This window comes from Pinus tabuliformis, chromosome X (assembly GCF_031772625.1).
Source record: "Pinus tabuliformis cultivar Carrire ecotype Pingquan chromosome X, CPIR1, whole genome shotgun sequence".
NCBI lineage: Eukaryota > Viridiplantae > Streptophyta > Pinopsida > Pinales > Pinaceae > Pinus > Pinus tabuliformis.
The window spans coordinates 769,915,756-769,940,189 of NC_142308.1; the positions used below are offsets into that span (position 1 = coordinate 769,915,756).

At 36.7% G+C, this 24,434-nt stretch overlaps 1 protein-coding gene across 5 annotated transcripts in view; it reads left to right on the forward strand.

The window, feature by feature from the left end:
- LOC149142131 (uncharacterized) overlaps positions 1-24,434 on the forward strand; it is a 59,990-nt gene that overhangs the window by 24,306 nt on the left and 11,250 nt on the right. The window lies entirely within an intron of this gene.

Consider the following 24,434-nt stretch of genomic DNA (forward strand, 5'->3'; position numbering starts at 1 on the left):
GCAGGTTCATGCAGTGGCAATGATTTTCTACTTTCTGTATTGATTTTTTGACTTTCAAGTAAGTCATTCGGTAGCTCAAGAGACAGGTCATGGAGATTTTTTTTGGACAAAGGACCTGTACCAGAAGCAAACAAAAAATTCTCATGCAGTTGCTGCTGCTGTCATGAAGTTTTGGCATGAAGTGGAGACACTCTCATGCAGGGGTGATGTCTCCTTTGCAGCAGGGTAGTAGTCCACTAGTGTCACAAAAGGAACCAAATGGTGATAAATGTTTCTTTTATAATTTCTTAATTAAATATGAATTAAATATGAAAGGGGCGACATAAATCAGTTATAATTTTTTTTAATTGATGGTGACACCAACGTAAATGGTCTTTGCCCACTGGTTTAAAGGGCCTTGGAGAAGTCAAAGATACAGAGGTTGAGATACATGACTCAAGCAGAGCTCAGGTAGCAGTGATTGCAAACTTGACCGAACTTTTATGTAAATACAAACAAATGTTGTTTATATTATAACATTGGGAGGCTCCATATTTCTTTCCTACAAAAATTTCCTCAAACAGCATGTAATATGAAACAGGTTTGGTTCAATTTCTAATATACCCAGTTATTCAAATCTCATTATTCTCTGCCCTACCTTAATAGCATGCGGTTATGCCTCCCGGCCATTATACATTCCAGCTAGCCGGGAATGTTAATTAGCTGTGGTCTTTTTACATCCTGGGTTAAGGTCAGAAAGCCAGATTCTGGAGCAAATCTGAAAACTGCAAATTAAACACTATGCATACGAAGTTCCAAGGGAGAAATTATGCACTGCTTGGGAGTGAAGCTTCTGGTGCGCCAAATCTGAAAACTGCAAATTAAACACTATGCATACGAAGTTCCAAGGGAGAAATTATGCACTGCTTGGGAGTGAAGCTTCTGGTGCGCCACGTGTCTTCAACAGAGGTGGGAGATATTGGCGCTGTGCTCAGCTGTTTGATGTTGGAAAGGTATCCTTCCTCTTGTTCACCTGGACCATTTGAACTGCCAACACACAAATGTCTGATTTCCTCAAACTCAGTAACAACTTGCTCCATGTGTGGTCTGTCATCTCTTTCTGACGCCAGGCATCTGAACGCTAATTCGGAAACGGCACATACCATGGCCTTCGCCTCATGGTTCTTTTCGATATTGAGCTGCGGATCCACAAGCTCATGCAAAGCCCCTTCTTGAATCTTAGCTATTGCCATGGTAGCAAGGTTGATTTCCCTGGTCTTCCGATTGGTGTCCACTGCTAATCTGGCAGAAATGATCTCCACCAAAACGACCCCGAAGCTGTACACATCGGATTTCTCTGTCAGCTGATAGCACTGATAATACACTGGATCAAGGTAGCTTGGTGTGCCCTGTGGAGAGGTGGTGACATGTGAGGCATCTACAGGCACAAGTCTGCAAAGCCCAAAATCAGCCACTTTGGCAATAAAATTTTCTCCCAAGAGAATGTTTGAGGATTTCACATCTCTGTGCAATATAGGCGGATGAACACTGTGAAGAAAAGCCAAGGCCTGCGCAGTTTGAACAGCAATATTAAAGCGAGTATTCCATGGTAATCCCTTGGGGTCTTTGCGATCGCCATGAAGATGATCAGCTAGGGTTCCGTTTGGGGCAAATTCGTATACGAGCAGCAGCTGTGGGCTGTGTGCAGGGGTGCAGCCATAAAGCCGGACAATGTGTGGATGATTCAAAGTCGAAAAAATCTTAACCTCATTGATGAACTGATCGAACTGATCGACCCTCCTGGAGTTATCATGAGAAAGTCTCTTTACCGCCACAGTTCTTCCGTCGCTAAGCTTACCCAGATAGACCGACCCGAGCCCTCCAACCCCAATTTCGTTCTCCTCGTGGAAGCAATTTGTTGACTGGCGAAGTGCTTCGTAAGAGAATATTGGCAAATGGCCTGTCTCGCGCCCAAGCACACACACGCTTCCATGTCCTTTCTCTCATATTTGCAGAAATTCCTAGAACTTTTTCTTTTTTTCAGACAATACCCTAATAACAGTACCGCTATTGCTACCAAAGCAATTCCTCCAGTGGAGCAACCTGTGGTGACACCAGCAGATAGATATGAATGTGATCCTTTGTCCAACGCCGAAGAAAATAATGAAAAGAAAGATACAAATTCAGTACTAAATCACCGTGGAGATACCGAATACTAGGAAGAATTATATTTACCTATTACAATGGCGGGCCTGTTTTTATGACCTGCAACGCGGTCATAACAACTATTATGAGTAAAAGCAAAATCGATAGTTTTTGCAAAGAGGGGGAATACTTGGCAATATAGGGAAACACATACACATATGTCCATGGGTTCAAGAGTGCAGAATGGAGGGAACATTTAAAACATTTTTATAGATTGTGATAATTTAAGCATTGGGTCTCGTAATCGAATTGGGAGAAGGGGTTCAGGAAAAGTAGCAATGCTATTGGTGGGCATATCTCTGTATGCGAGGTGCCATCGGGACAATAGCAAATAAACGTTTTAGTTGGTTCTGAAATGTTATAACCACATCTCCCGCCACTGTTCATACAAGCACCACAGCTTCGGTTTCTCTTCGTGAGCAGTGATTTTGTTTGTATACCATTTTTATAGTCCCAAAGCTTTCTTTTAACGGTGTTATTCTATTCACTGATCCACTAGAGAAATGATTACCATGAAATCAGGTAGGAGTTTTTTGTTCGTGAAGAACGGAGGCGGGAGATGGAATCACTGGAGAAGGTCTCATCTCTTATTCATTTTCCTTGAATTTACAGTCCATGCTTAGTGAGGGTTATTTGCTTTGCTGTAGCTTACATCTTGCTTTATTCTTTTCAAGAGGAAAATTTTCGGATTTCAAATTTGGAGAGACGAACTCTATTGGTTTTCTCTCTCCATCACCAAGGGATCCATTGGCTGAGTAGTACCTGACAAGGTTTTCTTCAGGCTTATCACCTGCTTAGCTTTGTTTTTATTGTCTCTACGAATTTGCAAAATCTCTGCTTTTGTGATGGAGCACAACCAATACTTAGTTACATAAACTCTTATGGTAGCCAATAAACCATTCAATGATACTTTGCAGTGAATCAAAAGGTAGCTTTTCTTTGAATGCCTTACCAATTGGAGATTTTGCCGAAAGCAATAGAAGACCTGGGACTTTTCTTGGCAACTAATTAAACACAGCAGGCAATTTTGTTGGTGATACAGAAGTCGTGGATGATGAAAGAATCACATCATGTTGTGATGGGAAAGGACATGTTGCACAGGAAAGCAGACATCACAGCTGGATGGAAGTCGGATTCAAACACATGTAAAAGAATCAAAATACTCAGGGGGGTGTACGCATGGGAGCTAAAGGCTATATGCAAGAACAAATAGGCATAAATCAAATCGTTATACTGGACACTCCTCAATAAAGGATAATGTTAAAGTCATTATTAGTGATAGATCTCCAAATTTTCCCACTGGTTTAAAAGGCCTTGGAGAAGTCAAAGATACAGAGGTTGAGATACATGCAGACAAAAATTGTAATATTTCATCAACCAATATTTCAAAGTCCACGCCCTTCAATAAGAATGGAATGCGAGAAGCACTTATGCATGAAAACCATTTGGGAACTGATTTGAGTGGGCTACAGAGGCAGGACACTCATAGGGATGCTACCATATATCCACAATGAAGGAAATCATATTGGCATTAAGGTTGATATAAGTTCTGACAATATCCAAAGCCATCAGCATCCTAAAGAGGTCAATGTGGCTCAAGACGCAGTTCCAAGAAATGTTGCAGCATCGATGGTGGTTAGTGAAGAGACATATCAAACATCATGCCAAGAAAATGATAAATTGGGTATAGATAAATTTGTCCAGAATGCTATTGTATTGGAACCAAGTCTGAATAGGAGGTATGATGGTTGATTGAAGATGAGGAGAATGTACATGTTGAACAGGAAAATAGTCAACATCGTTCATCCACAACTGCAGTTGATGTTGGCAAACTGAACATATCAGGAACTAATTCATCTCATACACATGAGAACCCTAACTTTAATGAATGTGCCTGTAAGAAACATTCAATGTCTGAGAGGTTACTAGAAAGTACAAGTTTGGACAATACAAAGGAAACATCTTCATCAAATTATAAGGATTTGCATACGAGGAGCAGAGCCAATTCTATGTATGAAGATAAACTTTTAGGGGTCACTGATGTTAAGATAAAGACTGAAGAAGGATTACCCGCTAGCACCGAAGATCACAAATATTCAGGATGTAAAAGGAATGAAAATTCCTCTTTTGTACTAGAAAAGGAGGTTGAGAGTCAAGCGGGTGGCATATCTAGTTTCCAAAAAATGTCTATGCTTCCACAATCAAAAGTTACCATCTTATTTGGTATTGTGAGTAGTAAATAGTAAATACCCAGGAGTTGCTCTTCCTTTGGAAATGGAGAAGAATTCAAACTAATCGGCTGCAGCAAAAAGAGCACATGAAGATATCATTTTGGAAGAGGCCAAATTGATCAAAGTAAGTATTATAGAGGTTTATGGTTAAATGCTTTCAAAAATTTTAATAGATATTTAATATATTCGTTCTCTAGGAGACTACTCTATCTCAGCATTGTTAGCTATGCCGTGAAATATTGTTTTAATGCCAAATTTGCCTGACATGCAGGCTATAGACTGAGAAAGAACACAGAATCTGCTAATAACCTTTTCTGGAGCCTCCACGAAGGAAATCTCATTGGGATTTTGTTCTTGAGGAAACATCTTGGATGGCTAATGATTTCATGCAGGTTCATGCAATGGCAATGATTTTGTGCTTTCTCTATTGATTTTTTGACTTTGTTTATAGCCAAATGTAGTACCTTCACAGTGTTGTGCAAATAACAACATTATTTATGTTTGTGTTATATTACTTTATATGTCTGCCTTTGTTCTATGCAGGAAAGGCTTTGGAATACCGCTGTAGCTTCTGAATTAAGTCGTTGGTAGCTTAAGGGACAGGTCATGGAAACTTTTTTTGGACAAAGGACCTGTACTAGAAGCAAAGAAAAAACAGTTGTTGTCATGAAGTTTTGGCATGAAGTAGAGACACTTCCACTGGTGTCACAAAAGGAACCAAATGGTGATAACTCTGTTCTGGATTGCATTATTCACTGAACTTTAGTGCAGGATCACAAAAGTTTTATCAATTATTTTATCCAGCTTTTGTTCAATCTAAATGTATGAAAAGGAAATCAAGATTGCAAACTTGACTGAACTTTTATGTAATTCACAATTTTTTTTCTATTAGCTTTTCTTCAATGAAAGGCATGAAAGGGAAATGAAGTAGGGTAGAGAAATAAATGTTGCTTTTATAATTTCTTAATTAAATATGAAGGGGCAGACATAAATCAGTTATATATTTTTTTTAATTGATGGTGACACTTAATATGAACTTTTTCATCTAATTATAGGTCAAAAATATTGAGATTTTAATGCTACCAAAACTTTCACTGGACATGAGAAATAAGCATTTCTCTATGCATAACGCGTACAAGGAAAATAATTCATTTACAATTGGGCTTACATAACTTACTGCAACAGCGTTGGACATTTCTGAGAAATAAGCATTGCTCTATGCATAACACATACAGGGAAAATAATTGGTTTAGATTTGGGCTTACATAACTTACTGCAACAGTGTAGTTATTCATGCATTGATGTTGAATTGAAGTTGAATTGGGCCTTTTATTCCTGATTTAGTAGGTCACTACTTGGACCGTTCAGAAGTGATTTTTTGAAGTATGACTATTAATAGTTTAACCATATTACTGAACATTCACTAAGAAACCTTTCCAACTGCATAAAAAATAAAATCCTAAATTCCCAGAGTTTGATAACAGTAATTTACGTATCTTTGTCAAACTGTATGTAGCTTTCACACTAATGATCAAAAGACCTTTTGGGCCACCCCACAGACTGGGTAGTGATAGCTAAGGATGAAATCTGATCCTGGTGGGAGCTTAAGAGAGCCTGTAAAGGGAAAAGGAAAATCAGAAATCTGTGTGTGCCTATAATACCTTACTTGATATAACACACAAACACGATTGCAAGTTTTCTGCGTGGTGAGAATGATCAGCATGCTACACCGTCTTTTGGTACAAATTTGGTAAAATTTCCTCAAATATATGTAAGAATGATGTCATTGAGAATATTACAAACTGCAAATTCGGTATTCATGCATGATATGCAGAGGTAAGACTGTACTCTGAAGCTGAAAACCCACTTACCTGACCAAGAAGTAGCTCAACCAAGACACAACTCAACCCATGGACCAGATATCAATAGCAGAAGTATACTCAGTGGCTCCAAATATAAGCTCAGGAGCTCTATAATAAATGGAGAAAATGTATGATATATTTGCTTCACAATATAAGCTCAGGAGCTCTATAATAAATGGAGAAAATGTATGATATATTTGCTTCACCTTTTACCTTATCAGAAGAGTATTAGCATATACATATATACATACATACAGAGAAATGAAGTTCTACATTAAATAGACTCATGAATCAAACCTTAAATCCCAGGTCCCCTTAAAACATAACATAAAAATAAAAACTAATAAAGAAACAAAATTGCATAAAATTTTGACTTTTTCTTCTACGCAATTATTTATTATGCCATTGCCTTACGGCGTTTCCTTTGCAACATGTGGTGCAAATGCTAGTATAATTTATTTTCACAATTGGAAATCATGATCATCACTTGAAGTATGAAGGAGAAAGATAAGAAATCAATCTCAAGCTTACATGAATTGTAAACAAATCACTATGGGTTGAATTCATTGGCATATTATCCCCATAATTCCTCATTGTGATGGATGGCAAACACTACAATCCACACAAACATGCCCTTAATGAGTTGCGCATTGTCCACCTTCACTTTCCTAAATGCCTATTGAGGCACTAGTGATGTCATCATGAAGAGTCACATTCAATATTATTCTTAATATCACGCAACAATTTAAATGCATTAAAAGTTTAATACACATTCTCAACAAATTTACATAAACACAATTATAATGTGCATATCCATGTAAATTGTATATAAATTTGTGTCTCGAGAGTGTATATAAATTTGTGCTCATTAGACATGTGTTTAAAGGATGGAATGGGATGCAAGTGTTGACTTTCTACATACCCACTATGCATTATATGAATTTTTTAGATATGGATGTTAATGAAATGTTATGCCATAGATTGCATGTAGTTGCCATTTGGTTTGCATGCACCATGTTTTTTTTATTACCTTCCCATTTTGGTTTGGTCTACCTTAGGAACATCACTAACTGGAGAAATTGTGAATATTATATTAGATAATAATAAGGAAGAAGGGTGTCGTCTGATCACTCATTTGTCAAAAAGATAAAAATTCCAAGTTCTAAGGGTTTGGTAGTTATTGATGGGTTAATTTTGACTTACCCTATGAGAAAATTTTGATATGTCAACAACAAGATTTCGATTGGTGGTATAGGGCCCTATGGTATTGGTAAAACCATGGTATTTGAAGTGATGAAACCTATTGAAATGTTTGAAGAACACCATTATATAATGTTTTTAATTCACTTGGTATTTGTCCACCTTTGCCAAAGAAATACTATGTATTTGTTTGGGTGTTCATTTCTCAAGTAAGAGTTTCCAAGATAAATATTGGCTCTATGAACTTATTTATGTTTTTTGTTCCTATCTTATAATGACATTTACGTCTCTTAGTTTTAAAATTTAGTATAAAACCTTAGGCTTGGACTATCTAGTGAGACTAACCTAGGCATTTCCTAGATGGTGAATCAAATCTTAGTATCCTTATCCTTTCTCACTATAGTGGTCTAATATTAATATATATCAATAGAGATAATAAGTCATAATTCCATCAACAGAGAGAATATGTCACAATTCCATCAATAGAAAAAATATGTCACAATTCCATCAATAGAGAGGATATGTCAACATTGTTGCATGATATATTTTTCCCGTGTTGTCTCAATGGTGGAAAGCAACAGGAAATAGATTACAAGAACCAATTTGGAGCATTGGTGACAACACATTACTATAGCTAATGAAGAAGTTTTTTTAATTAAGAAGTGTCTCATTTAGCTTATTGTATTTGAAGTAAAGGTAGATGCTTCAAAAATCATTTTCTTAGTCATATAGTGATAGGATATATGAATTAATAAGTACTTAGTAAGTGTATTTGGAGGATTTGAGTAATGAAGAAAATAGATGCTTTAAGCATTGCATATTTGAGCACACAATTGCAAGTTTATGTATGGAGTTATATGCATTCACATATTTAAATGGGTATATGGCTATAAGATCTATATAGGCATGTCTTCTTTTGATTCAGTTAGTAAGTAGTGTAAAGTGTGGATGTAGATCTAGTGATAAGGAACATTTTATATTATAGAATACATTTTTTTATAACAAAAACGAGAATATTTTCTATTAAAATATGTGCTCTAATGCAACAATTACTTGAGAAGTAGTAACAATAATTCATCTAGTAGTGGGTCCTCTAGAGAGGATCTTTCTAGAATTACAAATTAGCTATATTGTAATCTGATTATTACTGATGAACTACATGCATAAAATTTTCAAAACTGATCGAGAATCAAAACACATTTATAGAGGGAATATTTCAAAGAATTGATGGGGGGTCATCTTTGGGAAGCTAGTTGGGATCAGGCAGTAGTATGCCCACACGCTGATTGGAAGCATTGTTGTTGGTAGTTTGATTATCATCGACCGGGTGTTGCACCTTTAAACCTTCTTTTTGTTGTTGGGAAGCGTTGATTGTGGCCTTCTATCAAGCTAATTTTCCTTTCAAGGATTTTATTTCTTCAAGGAGGTTGATAGACATTGGCATTTGCTTATGCAACTTCCAGTTAATTTCCATTGTTTCCAATTGTAGAGATTCGATTTTCTTGGAACAATTTATACAATTTAGTTTATCCATAGTTTGAGGAGTTTTATCTCTTTTTTCCCACATCCTCAGATTGATGGCACGGGAGACCTCTTTTCCTTCTCGCATGATGCGTAATAGGTGCTAGAGACTAATAGGAGGGATATAGGAGAAAGGTGCTAGGGAACAATTTTCTCAAAGGAGGACAAGAGCGACCTTATAGTAGACAACATGGTCCAGGCAGAGAGGAAACAACCACAATTCACTAAAGGAGATAGAGCACGCTTAAAGAAATCCTAATATTGTGACATTTGGACCCAAGTAGGAGTGAGAAAAACTAATTTCATTGATGAAGGGGTAAAGATAACAAAGACACCAAAGTATAAATCTAACTCCAGAAATGGAAGAGGCTTCGCTGAATTCAAAGACACAAAATATGAGCCAAAAGAAAGGAGTACTAGATAGATGGATAAAGAAAACCAAATTTGAGGAGCTCCAACATAAAAATATAAACTTAGAGATGAAAATACAATCAACAAAGACTAATTGAAATGGGCACACCAGAACGAACCTGAAACCTAGACGAGTCTAGAGGGAATCACTACTGCCAAAGTCCACTCAGAAAATGATGAAGCAACAAACTAGAAAGTTATATTCGCCACCACAGAGATATGCCTAGAGATGTTGATCGTTCTCAATCGAAACTACTTAGAGTACCTTCGAAGGCCAAAAAACAAAAAGTGGCAGGGAATTAACATGTTGAGAGTAGGAGATCGATATGATACTGTAAATTTAACATGCCTGGAGTTAATCCCACATGCGATTATAATCCATATTCCATTAACCTTAAAAAATTATTGTAGCAATTGGAACAATCAATAGCAGGATTTCCAGATCTGAGAAGAGATCAAAACATCGACATTTCCTTGTACTCAGAGAACGTGAAGAGATTGAGATTAAGTGAGTTGCATGAAGTGTTGCGTCAATGGGAGCCACAAACCCTGTCACATGGTCCCCCAATTTTTACCCATTTTCCTAAAGTTTGGATAAGACTGAGGGGAAAATGATTTGGCCTTATAACATTAGACATTAAAGCATGTACTTGAAGGAGGGGTTCATGGGATACTTTTCCATCCATTAATACCATTTACTTATGTTTGTCCTGCTTTAAGGAGACAAGCTAGGTATATTCTAGAATACATTGTTAATAAAATTCAAAGGGGTAGTTGTTTATCCCAAAAAAAAATTAAAACAAGAGATTTATATTAATTAAAATCACCTTGATTTTGTCGATCATGAGTTTAACATTGGTGATTATAGATCCATAGTATTAACTAACCCATAATATTTGATGTGATAAAACTTATTTAAAAAATTTCTATTATTTTTCTCTCTCCATAATTTATAAAACTTAATTGAATTGACTAGTATGCATACACCCTTTTTACATGTAAGTTTGAAATTGGTTCATTTACATCTATACCCATACCCATCCCTATACACCTTAACTACTTTGACTTGATTTCATGCAAAATTCCAAATAGTATATAAGGGAGGTGGGACAACCTATCCATTCATTGTCACATTTAATTAAAAAAATAAACATATGTAAAACACAATACCCAATATTTTCACTCAAAATTACTCATTTAGATTAGAGCCCAAGAGTACTTGTACTTCTCACTCTCTCTTTTTCATGTGCTCTACATGTGGCTCTGAAATGTCGACAATAAATTTCACATCTGTGGATATTCCTTTATCAATAAGAAACTCCAACTACAAAAACTTGAAAAATATAGTAATAATTAGTAAATGAAAAGCCTCTTTATATCATTTTCAATGGGTACAAAATATTGTATCTTGGTTTTCACATATCCCGAGGGAAGGGTTGGCCTCCAATCACTTCCAATTATTGTAGGCGAATTGTTAAGACCTGCAATTAGCTTTAAAACATTTGAAAATACAATTAGTACAAAAATACAAGGCAAATCAATGGGGGTTGTACAACCTTATGGCTTAGGGCTTCCCAAAATTGCAAATTTTGTGGTGGTTTTACCAATGATATAACCAATAAATACAATGTAAATCATAGTTGAGTGAATATATTCGCTATCTAAATATTTTTTGGATTTCTTATAAGAAACAAATTGATTTTTTGAAATATATAATTCTTTTAGGGTTTTTGTATTTAAGACTAACTACAAATTTACAAAAAAGATAAGAGATTTTGATATATAATTTTGTAAATAAAATGATTGCAAATTGTTGGAATAAGGATATGATCTTTCTTCCACGGGAGTTAAAGACATGGAATTATGTCCTCTGTTGATTTGGTATCTCAATGCTTGAGGTTTTGGAATATTAGGTGGAACACCAAGGATACAACCCTAGAATCCAAAATAAGAAGTAATAGAACCAAAATTCTACTACGAGGGCCTTCCAAGAAGATACTCCTCCAACCAAGCAATCAACAATTATTGAAGATAAGGTTATCTACCTCAAGAGGTGAAAGTGAATCATGTCCTAAAAGAGAACAAAAATACCTTGAATGAATTAAGAGAATGTGTGAGATGAACCCTAGACCTCCTCTTCCAAGACTTCTTGGATCAATTAGATTAGCCTTGTAGTAACTTTTTGTTTCTCCAAAAATTTCCTTTGAAAAATATTTGATCAATCAAGAAAAAGAAGGAAATTCACATGTAAAGCCTTTTTCCTCATGAAAAAATCCACATTTTGATAGATCTCAACAAGTTCACAATGATTTTCTAAGGAGGAGAAGGCCTATATTTATAGACAAGGCTCTTCAAAAATTCCTCCTTGGTCTTCCACAAAATAAGTAACTTGTCACCCACAAAACACTTGCAGGCTAAGTTAAAAAATTGAAATTTTCAAATTTACATTGAGTAAACCCCAAAGGAGGAAAAATTTTACATGGATGAGGCCAAGAGGGGTCGTTTCAAATCTAAATGGCCAAACGTTCCACTTGTAATTACATGGTGTAGAAATTTTGTTGCAAGTCAAACCAGGTTTCAAGTTTTCTAAAATCACATCAAGTTTAATGCACAACCCACATATTTTATGTTGTTGTCATAGACATGGATATTTTTCAAACAAGAAACGCATGAGCCTACTCTACTCTTTCACTTTTGTTGAGAATAACATTAGCAATCACATAATTTTTGAAGAAAGATATTTTGGTCTAATGACCTTGGAAAATCCTCGAAGGAAAAAATGCATTACACCCCTCGAAAAATAACATTGGTCTACATTTCTAACATGCTACAATAAATCTGATTTGATTCCCTTGATTTTCATTCCCAACTCACTCAGAAATTCATGCTGATTGTGTCAAAATTCATGCAACATTGTTCCTTGATTTCCATGTCTGTTAGAATACATTAAATGTATCTCGGAACCTCAAATTTCATGCCATTTCTTACAATAATAAATGCTTATCAGTCTCCTCGATTTTTTATCCCATAAGACAACAATAAATGCGACCCAAACTACCTCAAATCCTTTTCTATGTCTACAAAAATAAATGCACTGAATTTTCTACTCGAAATTCATGCAAGCCTACTCTGCCTATGCCTTGGAATTCATTCCTATAGCCTTATTATTGTACCTATTGTACTCTCCTTCCTTTGTTGTACTTTGTCCTCTCAAACTCCTTCTCCTCTTCAAATCTCATGAACAAAGTATGCAAATGGTGCCTCCCCCCTTTACTTTTCCTTCTTGTTCACTCATAATGAAGAGATACCTAGCCCTGATATCCAACCAACCAACCTCCTTTCATTTTCTTCAACTACTATCCACCTCTGCATACCCTCAATACAATGTTTTCACCTTCCAAAACCACTTCGATTCCCTCCTGTAGCATTATAGGCCTCTTGTAGCAATCGCCTGTAGAAAACCTGTAGCAGCGTTTTCCTTCTTTAGTTTTGATCCCCATGCAAGTTTGACTTAACATAAATGCATAATGACCCCCAACTGTGATATTATGATCAGGGAAAGCTCCTGGGCCACTCCAAACCTTCCTTTTCTTCACTGCAAAAACATAGTAGAGTTAGTTTCTTTATAATGCAAATAGGTTACTGATTTATGAGAAAGTATGAACTAGGTAGATGGTACATGAAATTCTGATTGGTAGCTTGATGAATTATGCAAGATAAGTTAGTTTCCATTCTGCATGTAGATGAGGTAATTTGATGAATTCCGCAAGATAACATAGCTTTATTTCTGCAAGTAGGTTAGCCTTTGTCCTTTCATGAATTGATTAGTTAAGTTTTTACAAGTTGAGTCAATGGAATTTCTATTTTCATATCTAGAAGAAATTTCGAGTTGTCCTTTTATCAAGTTTTCATTCTAATTCAGTAGGAGGAAGGGTCTCTGAGAACTTTTTGATATAATGTCATAAATGAGGGTTGCATGAGTGGAATCCTTTCTGCTGTGCATATAACGTTGTCACCTTAAAGTTTATATGAACCTCAGTTTGATAATTTGAGTTGAGGAGCCCTTGGGAGTTGCAACATTCTTGGTGCAATAACAGGGATCACCAGTCACAAGGTCAAGATACAAATACAATATTGCAACGTGGAATTTGGGTTCTGCATAGTACGTTCAGGAGGTCTAGATTGTTTGATCAAATATCACACTAAGAAGGGGCGGGGGGCGGAGCGGTGAATCAATGTGAGAACAATTTTACCATTTCATAAATTTTCTTCAACAAACAATCATATTTCAATGAACCATAACCATATGCAACATATCAACAGATATAACTATAACCACCCATCCCATGTCTATCCATTTTCATCGGCCTGCCAGGGTAATCATGAGAGGAGGAGCTACTATCACATGACCTGAAATCCTAAGTCCCATTAAGGAGTGGGGCCAACCACGAAAAACAAACTAACAACTCAACACATCATACAGGGGCTATAGGTCACTTAGAGGCTGAGTAACCACCCCAGGTGCCCAAAAAATGAGTTGGACACCCTTTTTTCTGATATGAGCCCTCAACTAATCCCATAGAAAGGCATTCATACAGTTGGGAGCCTCCAACCACATGCATAAGCCTACATCTCAGCGATTGCAACCCAAAAATTTCATTTTAGAGAATGCGGTCTCGAATTCTGAGCTTAATTTCCAGGTCAGCCTCCAGACCACTGCCCAGAACTCAGTGACACTTTCCAGAATCATTTCTTTCATGATGACAAATACATTCAACCAAACATAAACCAAAAACTTGACCTAACCAAGCCTAACCATGACAGTCATTTCATCAAACATATGGAAAACATGTAATGTACAGGTCATGAATGCATATTTAAACATAGGGGTTTGATACTTATCTGATAATCATCAAGAAGGTCTAGTGCCCTTCTAATTGAGTATTCAACTTAACATATTGATTTTCTTATATGTAATTATTTTTTCCTCCACCCACATTTCATAAGTTCCATAACCATTAAGTAGGGACTTGCGGGTTCGACGCTGCTTTTCTTGTTTAGTAAAATATTTTCGAGACTTTAATTTATTGAAAGTTGTTGAATTTACAATTTATGAAGTTTCAAGGTCTAATTATTTAAAGGGTGCTAGCTCAATGGAAGAGCATCTGCTTTACAAGCAGTTGGTTGGTGGTTCGATTCCATCGTGCCCTGATATCCATATGGAATGATGACGATTAGTTTTTGGTGACGAAGGCTCTTTTGCCCATCACCAATGAGCTTATGGTGACATTTTTTGACCCTCACCAAAATATGAAATGGTGACGGTCAACGAACGACACCATATATACGCATCAATAGTGATGACCATGGAAGGTCCGTAACCATAAATCGTTGTTGTTGATATGAAATGGTGACGGTCACTGTCCGTCATTATAGTCATTATTCGTGACTGACTTTGAATGTCACCACAACACCTATACTTTTGACAATGCGGCGTTTGGTGACGGTCAATGAACGTCACCATATATATGCACCAATAGTGACGACAATGAAATATCCATCACAATAAATCGTTGTAGTTCATATGAAATGGTGACGGTCATTATCCGTTATTATAATCAATATTCGTGACGGACCTTGAATGTCACCATAACACCTATACTTTAGGCGACGCCACCTTTGGTGACGTTCAGTTTTTGGTGACTGACGCTATAGTCCGTCACCATTGCTCATATGAAACGGTGACGGTCACTATCTGTCATTATAAATCATTATTGGTGACAGACTTTGAATGTCACCAAAACACCTATACTTTTGGCGACGCCACCTTTGGTGACGTTCAGTTTTTGGTGACTGAGGCTATGGTCTGTCACCATTGCTCATATGAAACGGTGACGGTCGCTATCCGTCATTATAAATCATTATTGGTGACGGATTTTGAATGTCACCAAAACACCTATACTTTTGGCGACACCACTTTTGGTGACGTTCAGTTTTTGGTGACGAACACTCTTTTGACCGTCACCAATGAGCTTATGGTGACATTTTTCGCTCCTCACCAATGTCATTTTTTCTTGTAGAGTGGTAAGTAGTGTGGTAGCAGCCCTGCTCTGTTCATATACTCATTCCTCTTTTGTTTTGCAATAGTGCTTGTTCAGGCTAGTCTGCTGATCCCGATGGGCATTCCTCTTATGTTTTCAGCATTAACAAGGGTTCTTGTAGATCTTGATAGGCATACTTCTATTGTTTTTTCAGAAGTCCCTGCAAATCCTTGTAGGGGTTCTTCTTTTTGTTTACCTAATTGATTATTATTTTGTCTTGGCTCAGTCTCAGGGCTCAAACATAGCTTCAAACTTATTAACCACCCAAATTCTCACTGCAATTCCTCATCACCATAGGCATTATTCTTTTATCAGCCTTCCTCTTACTGTTTTTGCAGTTATAACTGTTGATACTGATGGGCATACATCTTAGACCTTGTAAGCATATTTTTTACTCATGTAATTATTTATGGTGTTCTACCACTTGAGTAGATAACAGTCAGTCCGATGGTTAGGGGTGCCCAGGAGCTGTGTGATTTGATGATACTTTGTGCAAAGACATTGTTTCTCATTGTTCATAGTAGTAAGCGGTCCTGTGTGGGACTCCATAACAATAAACAATGTGCTGTCAAGTCCTGACCTTTTCCAACTCAAAATAAATAAATAAAATCTTAAAAACCCAGCAAGAGCTTCATGAAAATGTATAGACTAGGAATAGGCTTTTTTATTAATTCCTGTTGCATTAATCTGCATTGCGTTCTCTGATACAAACTAGGCCTTTTCTAAAATTCAGAATGTCTGCTTTAACCAGAGATCATGATTGTTCTTAAGAATTGCTATTATTTCTATCTGCTATTGAAAAATCCCTAAATTCCACTCCATTATCTCTGGGCTAAAAGCTTCTCACTGTCTCTGATTGCAGATACAGTTAACTAACTGCAATTTCTGTCTGACACTGAAATCCTTAAATTATACTCCATTATCTCTGGACTAAAATCTTCTCAATGCCTCTGATTGCAGATACCATTACCTATTCGAATTCTGGATGTTCGGCCGAATCTTACGAAGGATCTGATGGAAGATGACAGCGAGGTTATTGCTGGAAGCTCATCATTAACTCACTGCAAAAGTGTTGCCACAAATCTCGCAAAGTGCTTTAATCGATCTTCAAAGAAAACCAGATCTGTGATGCTTTATGTGCAAAATTGGTTAATATTGTATATATCTGGATCCTTTTTGTCACCAATATGCCTTCGTCAGACATCTCCATGTCGTTGAAAGAAACTTTTTCCGATCACTAGTGAGCTTCATTTTTGGTTCTGTACTCCTGAGGCCCTGAAGGTGAAGGTCAGCGTTTGCTTGTTTGTGACTGATGATAAGCTGCAAATTGTAAATTATTAGGTCCTTGCATTTTCTTCAATTCAAAAGCAACGCACATGGGCCTTACTAAATGTCGACTATCACTGGGGCTGGCATTAAGGGTAGTATCCTCTCGCTATTCAGGTGGGAATGTGATACAGTTAGGCTGCATTTCAACTGGAAGAATATGTTTTATCATAGAAATCTCAATCAACTTTGTGTTGATTTATGTATGCGATACAGTGATGTTGAATTTCAACCTGAAGAGTATGTTTTATCAATAGAATTCTCAATCCACTGTGTTGAATTTTGTGAATCATACAGTAATGCTGTGTTTCAACAGTATGAGAGTCTTTGTTATCATAGAATGTTCAATCAACTGGTAATTGATTTTAAATATGTATGTTGTATATCATATTCTTACTAAATACTACTTAAACATAACAACAAAAGTTACAAATTATGATGCGAAAATCAAATCAATTCAAACCAAACATGTAAGAAACTAGCCATCTTTTTAATCTTTACATAACAACAAAAGTTACAAATTATGATGCGAAAATCAAATCAATTCAAACCAAACAAGTAAGAAATTAGCCATCTTTTTAATTTTTTTTTATTCTATAAAAATGTTTTAATTTTTTTAGCCGAAAAGTTCATTCTACAGCTCGATGTGAAAAGTTTATTCTACAGCCCTAGAATGCACGTGAAGAAATTAGATTCCTCTCGGCTTATGTTAGATCCTGATTTAAGATGGATCCTCTCAGCTCATGTTAGATCCTTATTTAAGATGGATCTATGCTGATTCTTTTTATTGAGCCGAGATGGATTTATGTTGGTTCTTTTTATTGAGTAGAGATGGATATACGCTGGTTTTTTATTGAGGAGAGGTTCATTCTATAGCCCAGTGTGATGTGTGACGTTGTATGTCGACTTGTAAAAAAATTTGAATGTGAAGAAATTGGATTCCTCTGGGCTCATGTTAGATCCGTATTTAAGATGGATCTATGTTGCTTCTATAAAAATGCTGAATAAACCAGACTCTATTAGTTCTATGTGCTAGAATTTTGTCAAGTTTCTGTTTATGTTTTTTTACCATAGACACACGCTTCATAGAAGTTGTTTGAAGTAAAAACAGGTAAACCAACAGAATCCACTCAACTTTTGAGACCTCATAAGTCATAACCGAAATTTCCAATACATTTATGACATATCTTTAGTTTACGAGATATCTGAGATTCATTTGCAGAATCAGAGTTTTACACACACTTTCCATGGGTTTTTTTATAGATCTTTTATTGAAAGGATATCATTATTCTTATTTTTCAAAAGACATTTGCCATCTTTGAATTGTATAATGTGGTGATCTGCAATTGCAATTTGTTCTATGGAAAACAAATTCCTACCCAACCCTGGTACACGAAGAACTAGACCAGTTGATCATTATATGATCTCTATTGTTTACTCTATCGTTTTTATGGTTCGCTGTGGTCATATGGATGATGATCTTCTCAACTTATGATGTGTTATATTCTTTTCTAAATGCTTGACTATGGTTTGTAATATGTATAGTTGAGTATATGTAGTTTATGGTTCAGTATGATCTATATTGGTGACAAAGCCATTGGATAATTTGTCAATATCCTTTACCCTAATTAATATACTCTTCTCTTTTATGTGTGTGTACTTAAATTTTTTTTATTATTAATCTAAAGAAAAAAATTGTAATTTATATTCAAGAGGAAAAAAGTTTACATTCTGACTTGGGTACATCCCTCAGTATAACCCACTCTCTATTAGCGGCTACAAAGGGAAACCATTAAAATGGTTTAGATGCTTGAAAAGACCACAAAATATATTCAGAAACTAAGTCCCAAGTATCCACAGATCTGTCCATATGGTGTATACATAACAGTCTCAAATCAAATTTAGAGGCGAGCTCAAACTGAGCTTCAGAAGTTCAAAAATAGAACTGAAGAACTTCCTAGAAATGCATAAAGTCTATTCTGGATAGTCCACCTAGCGCTGCAAGATAAACTAGTCAGATATGGCTTTAATGCAAGGAGGCTGTGCAGCTTCTCCTTCTAATTCAGACATTTCCCAAACACCATCATTCTGGTCCAAAGCTTTCCTTGGTAAGTCTTCTGCTTCTGTTTTCAACTCCCTATAGATGTGAGCAACAGTGCAGACCATGAAAGTGCTGACCAGAAGTTTAGCCTGCTGACAGTGGGGAATAAGAACCAGATTGCATCATAAGAACTTTAACCAAAGGAGTACGCTTGATGCCATCATAAACATACATGATTTGGTGCTTTACCTGAGAAGGGGGAGCTTCCTGACCTTGAAATAGAAAATGTTCCTGGCAATCGAAATGGCCCAGGAGACAAACAGGGGAACCATTTAAAACTTCTTCAAAGCTTTGTTAGTGAACCAGTTCATACAGTTGATTAAAATATTTTCCCGCCACAGTATCTCCATACCTCCTTATATATGCACAGTGTATGAGTAGGAGATTTCTCTATTACACTTGCAAAGTGAAAAGAGGCTAGGACCTTGCCATGCTCATTTCTGCAGTACCTCCCAGAAACACTTTGTTGGCTAAAGCAAGCCACATGTAAACATGTGTTTTCATTTGACCTTCCAAATGGGCTTTCACCACTAAACATTTCTCACCAATTTCATCACCAAATGTTTCTCTATAACCTGGTCTGGCAGTGAAATAATTTGTAGCAATATTTTTAGACCATTTAAAGGAATCATATCTATCCCCCAGTCTAACAAAGGATAAAATCAGCTGGTGAGTGTATAGCTTCCATGAAACTGCATCTGGTACCACCAGATTTACATGCTTAGTTTTCTTCCAGCCTTTCTCCAAAATATTAGTGGTTAATAGCTCTGCATTATCAGCAGTGAAGATTAAAGCTTTGCTCTTGAAGTATATTTTGAACCATCTGTTGTCGAGTTTGATGTTTTCCACAGCCCACCCAAGGGTCTGTTCACAATCTAACTCTTTTGCCATCCCCTCTTCTCTAGGCCAGCTAATTTACCCACCAAGGGAAATGATAAAAGTTAAAACAAGTGCTTTCAAAACCGGAGAAACATTAGAAATATACCTTACTGGTAATCTCGTTCATTCCAGATCCAGATATTTATGTTGTATAACAGCCTACCACAGCCACCCCTCAGAAATAAGCCTCTGCTAAGTTTTCACTGCTAGTGCCTTGCCAATTGCTTGTTATCTTACAAACCCCACCCACCAGCACCCTTGGGTTTAGCTATTCTTTTCCACTATACTAAGGCAATGCTATCTCTTTCCTTTTTAGCTCTCCATGAGAAATGGAAGCAGGTCATTCTAATCTTTTCCAACATCTCCACATGAATGTAAGCTAATGAATGCTGGTAAACAGGAACTATTTCCAATATCGATTTAACAAAACTAAGCCTTTCTCCTATGAACAACCACCTAGTGCACCAATTTGTAACCCTTCTCTCAATTTTCTGATATAACTAAGTACAGTCCTTGAAGTCATATTAACATAAAACACAGGTTCTTTAGGCCATGGTTGAAAGGTGTTATAGAGTATGAAAAAAATCTGAAAATTGCGTCCTCTTGACCTTGGTGCACTTTGTTTAGAGAGAAAAGATTTTAGAGTATGTATTTCCATGCCAGTTGCAAAACAATACAAATCTAGTCTTGTTTGACTTATGGACCGTTGCATTTGGATCAGAGTCCTTTATTAAGAATGCAACAATAGAAGTGAATTCATTGAACCAACTCAATATTGTATCTATTTATTCTTTTGACTTTGGAGATCTCTTGCTGCTATTATATTTCATAAAATAATGCTACTAATAGTAACTAGTTAATTACATTTGGTCTTCATGGCGAGAACCCAAGCCCACTTTCATGGTTAATGTGTCTTCTATGTGATCCCTCTTGGTTGTGAGTTGGCATAGTGGGCACAACTTGTGGATTACTAAACTGATTTCTAAGATGCTTGGCATAATTGTAGGAATTCTGGCACCAAGAGGCTTGCATAGAAAAAAGTTGGGGCAATGATTGTTGCTGAGGTTTTAGTGTAACAAACATTGTCAAGGCTTTAGTGCTACGATCATTACTAAATTTGCATATTGAAAAACTCCTGTATCAGCCACTCTCCTAATATTTCCCCTCAGATTAGGGAAATTCTATATTACTGTAAGATCATTGTTTTCTACCAAAGAGGATAAATTATTAGCAAGTTATACTGTGCAAATAGGGTTTAAAATAAGAGCTCTGACTTTCTGCCTTAAGCAAAGTTCTACGGCCATTAAGAAACTATTCAAGGCCCCCTGTAACAATGATTAAAAGTTTCCAACTGATGGGGAAGTTAGTGTAGGATGAGGAGGCCACAACCACTGTTGAGACTCAAGGTGAGCCATAGATTGATCAGTGTCACAGTGCAATAGATTTGATGTTTGGAGTTGGAATTGACAGAACCATGAATTCTGAAGCAAAATGTTAGCCATAACTGATAAGTTCTGAATCCACAATTTCCTGTTGTAAGCCTTGAAGATGAATGAGGATGAATTCCATCATTTACCCATCTTGTTTGACTTCCACTCACGCACTCTGCTGCCCTGGAAACTTGGTGGAACATAGGATATTGTGCATACTGTGTGTTCTATTATGACCAATGGTTTTGAAACTTGTAATTTTAGTGAAGAGCAAACAATTATGTTCGATTACAATCCATGATTCTGTCCCTATGCAACAAATGGCTCCTATCTGTTGTTGATTTACCATACCCAATTGAACTTTGATGGGAAGTTGATATGAGGTAGTGGGATTGGCAGCAGACACAAGCTGATGGAACAGAATCAATTTAGCTGATGTGTGATTCTTGCAAAAGTTGTGTGCTTTAATGATTGTTAAGGTATGCTGTCAGCCTGGCACTTATTCGGGTAAGACTTCCATGAATCCGTCCCTATGCAACAATGGATTGTATCCCTTGTTGATTTACCATTAACTGCCCACTTAACTTTGATGGCAAGTGGCAAGTTGATCTAAGGTAGTGGGATTGGCAATCAATGCAAGGTTAAGGAGCAGAATCAATTTTGCTTGTGTAATTTTTACAAAACTTGTTTGGTCTAGTGATTGTCAATGTATGCTGGAAAGTGGGTAACATTTTGTGTCTCTCGGTGCAAACTTCCATTGAAGATGGAAAGAGAGAGGATTCTGAACTGCAATTTGAATTAGTCTCTGTAAAATTTAAATTGTTTTTCAAATTGTTGTTTTTTCCCTTGATGAGAAGTCTGTAACTTGAGGGAATCAAATTTGATACGACATGGTAATAATGTTTGAACTATAAATTGAATTTGAAAATATATTCAAACTCTGTGCATGGCAGGTGTTGGTGGTAAGGGAAATCTTCTCAGGATTAATGCAAAAAAGCTCGTACCAGCTCAAAATTCTCTATCCATGTTGTATCCAGTCTTTAAATTGATATGGATGCTGCTAGTTGGACGATTTATTGGCCTTTAGCTATTCTCCAGTTCATAATTCATTGCTTGAATGATGTAGTATTTTATAAGTCTCTTCTTTACATATGCTGTCAGGTTTAGAAGCTTTGAACTCTTGCCTCGTTAAAAATGAATGCATAAACAACACTTAATTTATCTGTATAAATGCCAAAGTTCCAACAAAATCTATATGAAGTGTAAACATGGAAAATAATCAGAAGAAATATAACAGACCATGAAACCTATATTGAATTCCATGAAATGTTCAGTGAAGTAAGATGGACAATAATCAGAAGAAATATAACAGACCATGAAACCTATATTGAATTCCATGAAATGTTCAGTGAAGCAGGATGGACTAAATCCATATATGTTAATATACAACACCATGATTTTCCTTGTAATCAATTTCTGTTAACACCAGCGGGATTATTTTTAAATATGTACACATGGAGAGGTTTCAACGGCCGATTAATTCATGAAGATAATAGACGGATCGCAACAACACTCATCCAGAAGACAACAACAACAGAGAGTAGCCACGCTGCACAATAAAAACTCATATCAAAACCCTAACAATACCTGACAATAATTCCTATTAAACCCCCATTCAAATAAAAAACCCTTACAATTCATATCAAAAACTTCAGAATTCCTATCAAACCCTTACATAATACCTAGACGTCAACAAAAACAACAACCAAAAGCTCTGGAAAAAACAACATACCATCCCTCTAGAAACCCTGCATTCCTCCTCGGAGGCGCCTGAGAGTACACCGGTGGGGCAACGATGGGCGGGGTTGCTGGTAATAACCCTGAGGGTAACCTGCAACAACATATTAAACATGGTCTCCTCATCGAATCCATTAAAAGGCAATTCAGACTTCAAAATACTGTGAATTTCAAAGAAATTTGAGTTTTAGAAACGCCAAACGTACCTTGCGCTGGGTATGGATAAGCGTACTTAGGATCCGACATGATTGGTCAATTGATCTCACTATGATTCAATTCGAGATGTCACCGCTATTCCAAAAAGCTCTGAAGGTCAATTTGCAACTTTAATGGCGGCACTGTATATAATCGATTGAAATTTGCTGTGTCAAAACCCAAAATTCTCGGCAAATCGGGAATTGGGCGTTGCTAAATGAATGGAGTAGTCTAACAAGGTGGAGGAATTGCTGAGTGGAAAAATGAACCAGCCTGTCTGGCTGATGATGTTCGCCTTGGTTTGCTGCCTGTCTGTCACCTCAGTGGTGAGCTGCAGAGCGCGGGAGCTGGTGAGTCGAATTGGTTAGGGGAGCTGCAGAGCCCGTGGGGAAAATTCGAATGCAAATGAGCGAAATGGGAATTGGTTTGGGGAAAATTTGAATTGCCATACCCGCGCTCAAAATTCTGTCAGACGAATTAATGTTCCACGGTGGTGGGTGGAACAGTGGCGGAGCTCGCGAAAGGTGGCTGAGGGCGGAGGAATTGCCGGTGGTCGGCGCTGGACGTTTTTCCGGGCGGTGACGGAAACCGGGCAATTCCTCCGCCTTGTTAGACTACTCCATTAAGGAGGGTGGAACGGTGGCGGAGGGTGGCGGAGCTTGCGAAAGGTGGCTGAGGGCGGAGGAATTGTCGTTGGCCGGAGCTGGACGTTTTTTCGAGCGGTGACGGAAACCGGGCAATTCCTCTGCCTTGTTAGACTACTCCATTTCATAATTCATGTGCCACATTTATCGAGCTCCTTGTATAAAAACAAAAAAATTAAATGTTAAAATAAAATATCTAATAATATGTAAATGGTGTATTATGGTAACCAAATGATGTTTCAATATTTTAAAAAAATTACTTGAAATAAAATGCATAACGCATTAAAAATTTATGTGAATATATAGTTTTAATAATAAATGTATTTTTATATTTATATTTAAATAAAGTTTTCTTATCTTATCATTTCTTTCTAGATCGAGAAATAACAATTATTATTATAATTAAAAAAAAAAATTATGATTTTTTTTAAAGTTTGGCAGGATTACATCTTCATAGTGTCCAATATATTACTCTGATTAAGTTGGGAATTGAACGGGTGACTTTAGATTAAGGAGTTCAAAAATATTGCAGCATATTACTGTCTATCCAAG